The sequence below is a fragment of the Heterocephalus glaber genome, unplaced genomic scaffold (genome assembly GCF_053883595.1).
Source record: "Heterocephalus glaber isolate CG9 unplaced genomic scaffold, H.glaber_assembly_v1.0 deba00000071, whole genome shotgun sequence".
In the NCBI taxonomy this organism is placed as follows: domain Eukaryota; kingdom Metazoa; phylum Chordata; class Mammalia; order Rodentia; family Bathyergidae; genus Heterocephalus; species Heterocephalus glaber.
In genome coordinates, this window is record NW_028258137.1 from 37,206,398 (window position 1) to 37,217,933 (window position 11,536).

The 11,536-nt window shown below is 46.6% G+C and overlaps 1 pseudogene; it reads left to right on the forward strand.

Annotated features, from left to right (window-relative positions):
• The first annotated feature begins 87 nt into the window (after positions 1-87).
• LOC101718552 (eukaryotic translation initiation factor 3 subunit C pseudogene) lies at positions 88-4,865 on the forward strand (annotated as a pseudogene).
• The last annotated feature ends 6,671 nt before the right edge of the window (positions 4,866-11,536 follow it).

Consider the following 11,536-nt stretch of genomic DNA (forward strand, 5'->3'; position numbering starts at 1 on the left):
TGAGGGTCCCCCAGGCCCAAATTGGGGCCCTAAGAAAGCAGGGGATGCTGGCGGGAGAAGGAGCTGTGGTCTGGGGAACAAGCAGTGATGGCAGTGAGCAGAGCAGGGTGCTTTAGAAAAGCACATGTAATCCTCGTCGATGGGGAGAAAATGTTCCAAGCCATTGAAGCAAGGAGGCCACAACAGCATGAGAAAGGTTCAAAGCCTATTCACTCACTGTGGAGCCTGGAATCACTGCCACCAGGGGCCAGGCACCGGGACTGTTCCATGTGTTTGTGTGGCGACAGTGAGGCAACGACAGAGGAGGGAAGATGCTGGGTGGTCGGACATTCGTCCTCAGGACCTGGCTCTCTGGTGCACTTCTGGGAAGTAGCTACGTTGGTAACTCTTACCCTTACCTTTGTAGCACTTCACATATTTTTTCATTCTCTCAAGGTGGGATGAATGCCACAAAATTCAAAAACAACATTAACTTCATTTATAAGAAGTGAATATGTCACAGAGAGTCTGAACATGCAGCCCACATTTCCTAGAGCCATTTTCATGTCAAGGATTCTGGCCTGTTAACAAAACTATGCCTATTATCAGACCTATGTCTTCTTTGGGGTTCAGAAAATTTGATCCCACTTTTTCACACGGACCTAGCCCAGAGCCAGGGGGCCCCCTGTGCTCAATGTCCTGTCCCCACTAGCACCAGGACATCTGTCTCCACTCACCTCTCTGGAATCTAGGCAGGGCCTTGATTTCCATGTCCTCCAGATCCTTGCTTCAGTAATCAGCCCCCTTTGCTCCCACTTCTCCTGCCCCCCCAGGAAGAGGCAAGCACAGGAGATAAAACGGAGCAATGAGATTCAGGGGAACCATCAGGAGTTTTCTGTAGCTGGAGCAAAACATGTGAGGTACATAATAAATGCTCACTGAATACGCACTGAGTGAATACACACATATTTTGTGTTTTCCAGTAGACTGTAAGCTCTCGGGGGAGCAGAGACATTATCATGTTCATCTCCACACTCTACCTAATAAATCACAGGTACAAGTAGAATTGTTAAGCTAGGAAAGTTGATCTACTAATTTCTGACTACATTACAAACGAAGTTATTTTTCAAGGTTTTTCATTTAATGCCTCATATGAAACTTGTTATACAATAGGTGTTTAATAAATAAATAAGCTGAATTGAAAATGAACTTTTCACTCTCTGGGTATGCACGCGTATTAATGGTACTGGACAAGGAAATAAACAGGAGGATGTTGTGATTTATCTATGGAAACCACCTCTGTATCCCTGCCCCATCCACTGGATACTTCATAGGCTCTACAGGACCTGTCCTGTCTACCCTGTGAATGGATTACGCAGTCTCAGGACTAGCTGTGACTAACAGGATATTACAGAGGGACACGCTGTCAGATCATAGTGTTTTTGACTTTGGCTGGTGACTTTCAGGACTTGGTGCCAACACAAAAAAAGCTATGGTTCTTAACAAATCTGGAGTAGGGACAAAGACTTAGGTTTCAGCTGAAGGCAAAAAAAACATGTGTTATCTAGAAACAATCAAGATTTCAAAGGTGAGCAGTAAATGGAAACCATAGTCAGGAACACCCACTCTCTAAATTTAAAGAACACTTTTAAGAATAAAACCATAAGCCCTCATGGTGGCACATACCTGTAATCCCAGCACTTAGGGAGTCTGAAGCAGGAGGATTGAGAGTTTGAGCCCAGCCTGGGCCACTTAGCAAGATCTTGCCTCAAAATGAAATGTAAATAAAAGGGCTGGGGATGTAGCTCAGTGTGAAGGGTTCAATAATCGGTACTGAAAAAACAAAGAAAAAGGAAGGAAAGGAAGAAGGGAAGAAGAGAGAGAAGGAGGGAGAGAGGCAGAGACAGAGAGAGAGACAGAGACAGAGAGAGAATACAATTATAGGAATGCACCCTGTAAGGATGGAGCCAAAAGTTTCTTTCAGTCCAGATATCAGGGTATTGGCTCTGGCAAAGTCCCCTGTGTTTGTGGGTGAAGCTGCTGCAGGTACCATCTAAGCATTACCGTACCTAAGGGGAGACGGGGTGGGGAGACTCATCAGAGGGATATGGATGACATAGGCACAAGGTCAACCTGAGGATTCTGCCCAGACTGGGAGCCCTGGGCCATGGTTATCTCCTCAGGCCCAGGGGCCTCTACTTCCATTGGACGTGTGAATGACCCAACTCTCAAGACCTAAGGCCAGCTCAGGTCCCTCATGCATAGAAACTTGAGTTTCCCTTCTCTGACCCAAACTCCACACAGCCCCTTCTGATTACAATTAGACTGCTCTGCCAGGACAAGAGCCTGCATCTCTGCAGCCGGCTACGAGGAATGTACCTTCTTGGCAATACTGGAAAGCTCAAGTAAAGCAGTAGCTTCAGTCAGATGTGCCACAGGATTTTCCATTAAAACTATATTTTTTAGGTTTCAGCTTTGCGGTGTGTCTCCAGAGGTCAGCGGGTCGCGGCCACAGCCCCTCAGCGCCACCGCCATGTTGCAGTTTTTCACCACCGGTTCGGACAGCGAGTCTGAGTCAGAAGATCCAAAAATACAATCGAGATTTGGAGTCCCATATCCCAAACTACAGGCAGAACCCCGAGCAGTCTGCTGACGAAGATGCAGAGAAGAATGAGGAAGATTCAGAAGGCTCTTCAGATGAGAATGAAGATGAAGATGGAGTCCGTGCTGCAGCTTTCTTGAAGAAGAAATCAGAAGCCCCTTCTGGGGAGAGTTGCAAGTTCCTCAAAAAGGTGGAGGATGACAATGAGGACTCGGAAGACTGAAGATGACAAGAAGCAGGACACAAGTACCGCATCTTCTGAGTCAGACTTGGAGGAGGAAGAAGGGAAACAAACTGTTCTTGCCTCAAAATTCCTTTAAAACGTCCTACCACAGAGGAGGACAAGAAGGCGGCTGAGAAGAAGCGGGAAGACAAAGCCAAGAAGAAGCACGATAGGAAGTCTAAGCACCTAGATGAAGAGGAGGAGGACAATGAAGGTTGGGAATGGGAAAGGGTCCAAGGTGGAGTGCCCATTGTGAAGGAAAAGCCAAAAATGTTTGCCAAGGGAACTGAGATCACCCAGGCTGTTGTCATCAAGAAACTGAATGAGATCCTTCAGGCATGGGCAAGAAGGGAACTGATGGTGCCTCCCAGATGGATCTGCTACAGTTGCTGGTCCAGATTGCCACTGAAAACAACCTGGGGGAGGGTGTCATCGTCGAGATCAAGTTCAATATCATTGCCTCTCTCTGTGACTACAACCCCAACCTGGCCACATACATGAAGCCAGAGATGTGGCAGAAGTGACTGGACTCCATCAATGAGCTGATGGACATCTTGTTTGCCAATCCCAACATCTTTGTTGGAGAGGACATTCTGGAAGAGAGTGAGAACCTGCAAAATTTTGACCAGCCTCTGCGTGTCCGGGGCTGTATCCTAACTCTGGTGGAACGAATGGATGAAGAATTTACCAAAACAATGCAAAATACTGACCCTCACCCCCAAGAGTACATGGAGAACCTGAAGGATGAGGAACAGGTGTGTGCCATCATCGAGCAGGTACAGCGCTACCTGGAGGAGAAGGGCACCACTGAGGAGATCTGCCACATCTACTTGAGGCGCATCCTCCACACCTATTACAAGTTCAATTATAAGGCCCATCAGCAGCAGCTCACCCCTCCTGAAGGTTCCTCAAAGTCTGAGCAAGACCAGGCAGAAAATGAGAGGGAGGACTTGGCTGTGCTGATGGAGAGGCTGTGCAAGTACATCTATGCCAAGGACCGCACAGTCTGGACCTGCACCTGCACCATCCCCTGCCACATCTACCACCATGCTCTGCATTCCCGTTGGTACCAGGCCCAAGGCCTCATGCTAATGAGCCACCTCCAGGACAACATTCAGCACACGGACCCACCAGTGCAGATTCTGTACAACCTCACCCTGGTGCAGCTGGGCATCTGTGCCTTCCGCCAGCCTGACCAAGGACGCGCACAATGCCCTGTTGGACATCTAGTAGAGCAGCCGGCACAAGGAGCTTCTGGGCCAAGGTCTACCACTGCACAGCCTCCAGGAGTGCAACCAGGAAGGAGCAGGAGAAGGTAGAGCGGCGCTGGCAGGTGCCCTTCCACCTACACATCAACCTGGAACTGCTGGAGTGCATCTACCTGGTGTCTGCTATGCTTTTGGAGATCCCCTACATGGCCACCCAGGAGATCAATGCCCACCAACGCATGATCAGCAAGCAGTTCCATCACCAGCTCCAGTGGGCAAGCGATAGCCCTTGCTGGGTCCCCCTGAGTCAATGAGGGAACACACGGTTGTGACCTCCAAGGCCATGAAGATGGGCAATTGGAAGACCTGCCACAGTTTCATCATCAATGAGAAGATGAATGGGAAAGTTTGGGATCTTTTCCCCAAGGCTGACAAATTCTGCACCATGCTGGTTAGGAAGATCCAGGAAGAGTCGCTGAGGACCTACCTATTCATCTACAGCAGTGTCTACGACCCCATCAGCATGGAGACACTGTCAGACATGTTTAAGCTGGACTTGCCCACCATGCACTCCATCATCAGCAAGATGATCATTAACGAAGAGCTGAGGGCCTCCCTCAACCAGCCCACATAGACGGTGGTGATGCAGCGCACAGAGCCAACTGCACAGCAGAACCTGGCTCTCCAGCTGGCTGAGAAGCTGGGCAGCCTGGTGGAGAATAATAAGCGGGTGTTTGACCACAAGCAGGGCACCTACAGTGGCTACTGCTGAGGCCAGAAGGATGGCTACTGCAAAAACGAGGGCTACATGCGCCAAGATGGCTACCACCAGCAGCAGTCTCAGACAGCCTAGTGAACTGCCCACTTCTGTTCCTGTGGCCCAGACCACTCAGCCTTTCAGTCTAACCACGCTGGTCAGTCAATAAAGGTCTCTAGAGTTGTCAAAAAAAAGTTACATTTTTTAATTACTGGAGGCTTCTTCAAAGTAATTATTGGATGATGGACAGAGGGAGGGAAAGTGGATGGGTGGATGATAGTAATACAAAGTAACTGAGTTAGGACCTAATATCTTACTGTATTGGAAACATAATTTCCAAGTTCTTCATTTCATTCCATATATGACTTAGGGAATGGCTACATTCAGAGTAGGGTTAAATAATAGACTATTGTGAATTTTCCCTAAACAGAAAGAATGAGAAATTGCTTGTTTAAAACCCTTACACTAGGAGCTATGGCTCCAACAAAGGAAAACCCAAAAATTGCTGAAAATTTTGAAGATTCATACTGAGAGAGTGAAGAGTCCCTTCATCCATGCATCTTATACTGGTATCTGTAGAGAAATGGAAGGTGTGAATAAGATTTAGACTACAAGTTTCATCTTTGCAGAAGTGAAAACTCGTGGTAGTTTTCATGACTCATCCTTTATTAGGACATCATTTTAAATCCATTTACAAAAGCCTTTGGGGGTGATAATTTGTACACAATATTAGTGAGTTTTGTTAGGAGGCACATCAATTAAAACCCAGCTGGGGAACAAAATGTCAGCCTCATTTCATCAATGCCTCTTCACAAGATATACTATAGGCATAAAAAACTTTTTCCCCAAATCACCAAGTGATTCTGGTGATTATTCGTATTAATCAAGACAAAACTCTAAGCTAAAAGAAACCCCAGCACACAGCCAAGCCGCAAAGTGGGGGACCAGCCAAGTGAACTCTAGAAGAGCCCTGCTTATTGTTTCCTTGACAACCGTTCCCATGGAACCAGTGTTCCAATACAGGCACAGAGAAAGCAACTAGGAAGATTAATTGATGATCCCGTTCCCATTCCTCAAATGACAATGAGGTTTGATAATACTGTGGCAACTACTTCTAAATTTGGGGATGGGGGTGTTTTAAACCTTATTCTACTCCTTGCTTGGTTATTTTTCAGTGGAATTCCCCTTTTCTCTTTCTCTTTCTCTTCCCTAAATAAGAAAGCCCCTATTTGAAAAAGGGATAACAGCCATGGTGAAATTACTACCTTGGAAAATCTACCCTATAAAATAATTATTTCTCACTTAAAACCAGGAATGCTAAGGAGCAGCAAGTGAGCGCACCAAGGTGAGCCCAGGATGGGAGGCATATCTTAGAGACTTCAACACAGCTCTGTTGAAAATTTCCACGTGTGTGTGGATGTGACAGGTGCCTCAACAATCCTGGTGTACTGCTGAAGACTGGGAAATTAATTCATAACCCAAACTGTCACGAAAATGCAAGTATACTCTGAGACAGAGATGGCGACAGCTCCACGGAGTCCGCCTCTCCCATTTGCTTGCAGATCAGAGACAGCTCAACAAGCCGATCCCAGCGTGGAAAACTTGCAAACAGGTGGGGACAGAGAAGCAGGAAAGATAGTGAGGATAAACACCACTGAGAAGCCCAATATGTTGGAATGAAAGAAACCTTGGTGGTGGTAAATAGTGTTACTAAGCCAATTCTGGTCACTCACATAAGAGAGACAGTTTTCCAACAGAAAATTAGAAGCCAGAGGAACACATACCAGAATGAAGACTTAAAATAATGGAAGTACCCCAAGAAATTCCCTTTCTCTTTGCTTGTTTTCTTGCTGGTGTCTTAGATGCCTTTCCCCAAATGTGCAATTACCACAGCAGAATGGAGGAAGAAATAGAATTGCAGTGTGCAGAGCTACCGTGGATAAATGCAGACTCATAAATGCGGGGCTGGAGGCAGTGGCTAGGAGCAAGCTCAGTCAGGCACCTATGTGGCCCCCAAGATACCTGTGTACCTGTAGCACAGAAATCCAACAGATGTGGAGATGCTGAAACTGGGAAAAACCACTTAGGAAATATTGCATCTGAAGTAAAACAAACAACTCTTTCTCAGGTTCAACAAGAGACCAAGCGCATAATTCACCGGAAGTTGTAGAGAGACGGGGGACTGTCCGGCATGGGGTGGTGGCTCTGGTTGTGTGACTTGACCTTGGTACTCCCCAGGTGCTGTCTTGGTGTGTTGATGGTTTGGGGTTTTTTTTGTTTTGTTTTTGTACCTGGGATTGAACTTGGAACCTTGAGCTTGCAAGGCAGGCAGCGGCACCACTGAGATAAATCCTCGGCCCTGATGTTTGTTTTTTGAGACAGGGTCTTGCTGTGTCGTAAAGGCTGACCTTGAAATCACTATGTAGCTCAGGCTGACCTTGAACTTGTGACCCTGCCTCAGCCTCCTGGCCTCACCTAATGTTTGAGAGACCAAAGATGTGTCTATCTGCCTTCACCTCAGCCAGCCTGGCCATTTAACCATCACGTGTGTCTCCACCACAGCCAGAAGCATTTCTCCGAATGGGAGGATCGCAAATAGAAACAGCTCAGAGCTCACAACCTTGGCCTTGGAAGAGAGAGATTCTTACCTCTAAGCTATGTCTGTGGCTCAGTTGCTTCAGGAAATTATTGATATTCTTCTGAAAGAAATAATCAGAATTAACTTTTTTAACTAAATAAGGTGTACAGCTTCAGCTATGCCATTAATTTTGCAGTATTGTGATTTGTGTATCCGGTTTATTGCTTTCACTAATTGTCAACTTCTTAAACCGAAAGCATGGAGGGGTGAGTCTTCTCTTTCCCTTGGTCTGTCCGCAGTTAGGAGTTCAGTCTGCAAATATTTCAAGATGATGCCTTGTGCTGGATGCTGTCTACACGCTGGCTCTACAACACCAAGGAGACCGATGCTGACCAAAGCAGTGAATGTCAGCAAGGTGGGGCAGAGAGAACCATGCACATGTGTAACTGAAGGACCAAACCACACAGCATCCCTGGGCTGCAGACCAGGGCCCAGAAACACCTCACTGAGGCAGTGGGGTTTTACTCAGATTTCTTGTCAGAGGCAGTGGGAGGGGGCTCTAAGGCAGAGGGAGCAGCCCATGAGGGAAGGTCCTGGAGAGACAGAGAAGATGGAATGTTCCAGAAGCAGGAAGAAGCCTGTGGCCTGGGGAAGGTGAACAGGCCCTTAGGGTCTCTGTTAGGACATGGAGACTTGATCCTCAGGGCAGAGGAAGGCAACAAGGGAGGCCCTTGGTCAGGGATCATTAATCTGAGCCCTGGGGGTCAGCTCTGCTGCCTTTTGATTTTCTGACTGTGACTTTGCCTATTGTGGCCCCGTCATGAGCAATGTTCACAGGTTGTCCAGGACTCTGAGGGACCCATTTAACTCATTTTACTCTTTGCCACACTTATTTATAGGTTATAAAACAGACTTAAAATAATATCTGAGGAGGCTAACCAATTTATTGCCTTCTCCATTCGCCTGGCAGGCTGTGTGGGACAGGATCTTTAAGAGCATGGAGTATGGTTCAAATCCCCAACCTGGCATTTACTTTCTTGTCTGAACTCAGGCAGGTTACTAACCACTTCTTGTGCTTCCACCTCCTCTTTTGTAAAGTGAGGGGCAATAATAGGGCCTCACAGGCAGGGTGAACACTTACTGTCCTGTCTTAGTCACTTTCTCATCACTGAAACTCAATGCCTGATACCCATAGCTTGAAGGAGGAGAGGTTTATTTGGGCTCACATTTCAGTCCATAATTGGCCAGCTTCAAAGAAGAAACAGGATGGCAAAGGGGCCTGGTGGAGGAAAGCTGCTTACTTCAGGGAGGTCAGGAAGCAGAGAGCAAAGCAAGGAGTCTGGAAGGAGATCCGCCCTTCTGAGTCCTGCCCCAGTGACCCTTCTCTAACCCAGTCCACTTCGGAGCACATTTACCACTAGATCCCTGTAGTTTGATCACCTTTCAAAAGCCCTGCCTATGAGTATACGAGGCTCTTGGGGATATCTAGCTATAAACCATCCCAAGTGGGCATTTTGGGGATGGAAGAGGGTTCTTTAGGCCAACATACACAGAGAGATTAGAAGAGGGCTGGTGGCTGCCATTATCAGGATGCTTTGATTTATTCCTAAGGAGACCAGACCCCTGGTGACAGTTGGTTTTAAACATGACACAGTTAAGGGGCAGAATTGAGAAACAGTTAAAACTCTGGGGAATTGTGGCAAACTTGAAAGTACTTTAACTTGATGAGGATTATCTTTTGACGAAAAACTAAGCAAAGACATAAAACAAATTAAATATAGCAAACTATAGCTATGCTTAGAAAGACAACTATTACTGAGGGGCAGTACTGGTTAAACACCAATGTAAGTACTTTTTCAAATGGGAGTTAAATCAATCTGATTTATAGATTTGGGTGCTAATCTACCAGAAGCATCAATTACATCTTAATTTAGCTCTGATTACAAAAGTAAGAACTTCTTATGGAAAATCTGAAGAAGGAGATGGGTACGGTAGCTCCTGCCTGTAATCCTGGCACTCTGGGAGGCTGAGGCAGGAGGATCACAAGCTCAAGTTCTGCTTGAGGAATTTAGGAAGATCCTGTTTGGAAATGAAAAAAAAAAAGGCCTGGGTATGTAGCTCAGTGTGAAAATTTTGAGTAGAATCCCCAGTACGCAAAAAAGAAAAACAAAGTAGGAAAATTTGAGAAAGGAAAAAGAGGAAGTAAAAGGCGCTCATTCCCTTACTATTAAAAATAACCACCATTGTGCTGGGGATGTAGCTCAGTGGCACTGCACCTGCCTCACAAGCACAAGGTCCTGAGTTCAATCCCCTGCACCAAAAAACAATCAAACAAAAACCCCACCATTAATACTTTGGTATAAGCAATATGTCAATTTCCCATGTTCTCCCCAGGGTGTACACAAATATGTGTGAGGATGTGTGTGTCTGTCTATATACCTATGTTTTCAAAATTAAGGTTATTCTGTAAAGGGATGTGTATTAGCTTCCTAGAGCAGCTGCAACAGTGTACCACCAGCTGAATGACTTTAAACAACAGCAGTTTGCTCTGTCACAGTCCTGGAGGCTACAAACTCAAAACCAAGATGTCAGCCGACCATATGCCTCTACATCTAGGGTCCTGCTCTGGCTTCTAGTGGCTGCTGACCATCCTTGGAGTCCTTAGCTTGCTGCAGCCTCTGTCTTCACATGGCGTTTCTTTCAGCTGTATCGTCGTCTGTGTGCATTCACAGGGCTATCAGGATACCAGCCACTGGACTCGGCCCGCCCTAGTCCAGTATGGCTCCATCTTAGCTAATCATATCACTAACACCCTACTCCCATATAAAGCCACATTCTGAGGTCTAAGTAGATCTGATACTCTGGGGACACCATTCAACCTACTGCAGCATGTAATGGAGACCGGTGTCTGACTTTAGCGTCATAAACTCTGCCATCCCCCCTTCCACTGGGTCCCAAGGTTCAGCATCCACATCTTCCTCTGCTACCATCAACAAGAGCACCTGTCTGGCTTCTTTCTGCCTCTCCATCCCTGAATGTCTGTTTACTTACTAGCATGCAGCTGATCACTCCCAAAGTCACTCGTGACACCAGAAGCCATAGCCCGGACGTGGCCATGGCACAGTGCTAAGTTTGGCCTAAGCGTGAGACACCTCGATGACTGGGGCCATTGTGAAAGCAGCATGGAACTGGTCACCTCCTGGGCACACCTGGGGCTGCCTTAGGGCAGACTCGCCTCTCCCTGCACGTGGGCCCCGAATGCTTTCTGACACAGCCTCATGGCTTTTGACTCTCAAGGTAATTTCACCTCAAAAGACCCCTTGCCTGAGCCTGATGGTGACCTTAGTTAGGGCCCTCCCAGTCCACCGCAGAGGAGTTGCCTAATTGGATTTCAGGGATAAGGTGTTGGGGTCTCACACTTTGAAGTCAGCAGCCCCCTAGGTTCCTCATGCAGATGACCTCAGATGTTGCTACCCTAGAACAAGGGGTACCAAGAAACTCTGAGTAAAACCCAGCTCAGCCACAGAAAATGCACTGTCCTTCCCTCAGACTACAGGGCCTGTTTGTCCTCTCACCTTTTAGAACAGCTAGATAACTAGGAAGTCGGTTCCCATGGGAAGGAGAACGTGTCTGGCAGGCTGGGCTCTCCTCCTGCAGATTCATGGTTGCTCCTGGCAACGTTTCAAGTTCCCCTTGCTGTGCTCTGCTTTTGAAATTTAGCATCACTATCATGAGCTGTGTGCCGTTCTATCACAGGACACACTATGACTTATCTGACTTCCCCCATACTCTTACATACATTTAGGTGATTTCCTATTGCCAACTAAATGAGATAAAATTTTTCACTCACAGCCTGGCATTGTGGTGCATTCCTATAATACTAGCACACTGGGTGGCTGATCAACTTAGCGAGACCCTGTCTCAAAATTTAAAAAATTAAAAAAGGACTGAGGATGTAACTCAGTGCAAAGGCCCTGGTGTAGTCATGCACACGCATGAGTGCACACACACACACACACCCTTCATTCATCTAATACAAATGTATTAGACATCTATTATGTCATAGTCATTGTTGGAGGCCTAATAGAATCTAAAGAGCGTTGCTCTCAAACAGTTCACATTTTAATGACAGAAAAAGAACAGAAACGAGTGAATACAAAATGGAATGTCTTCATAATTGCAATGAGGA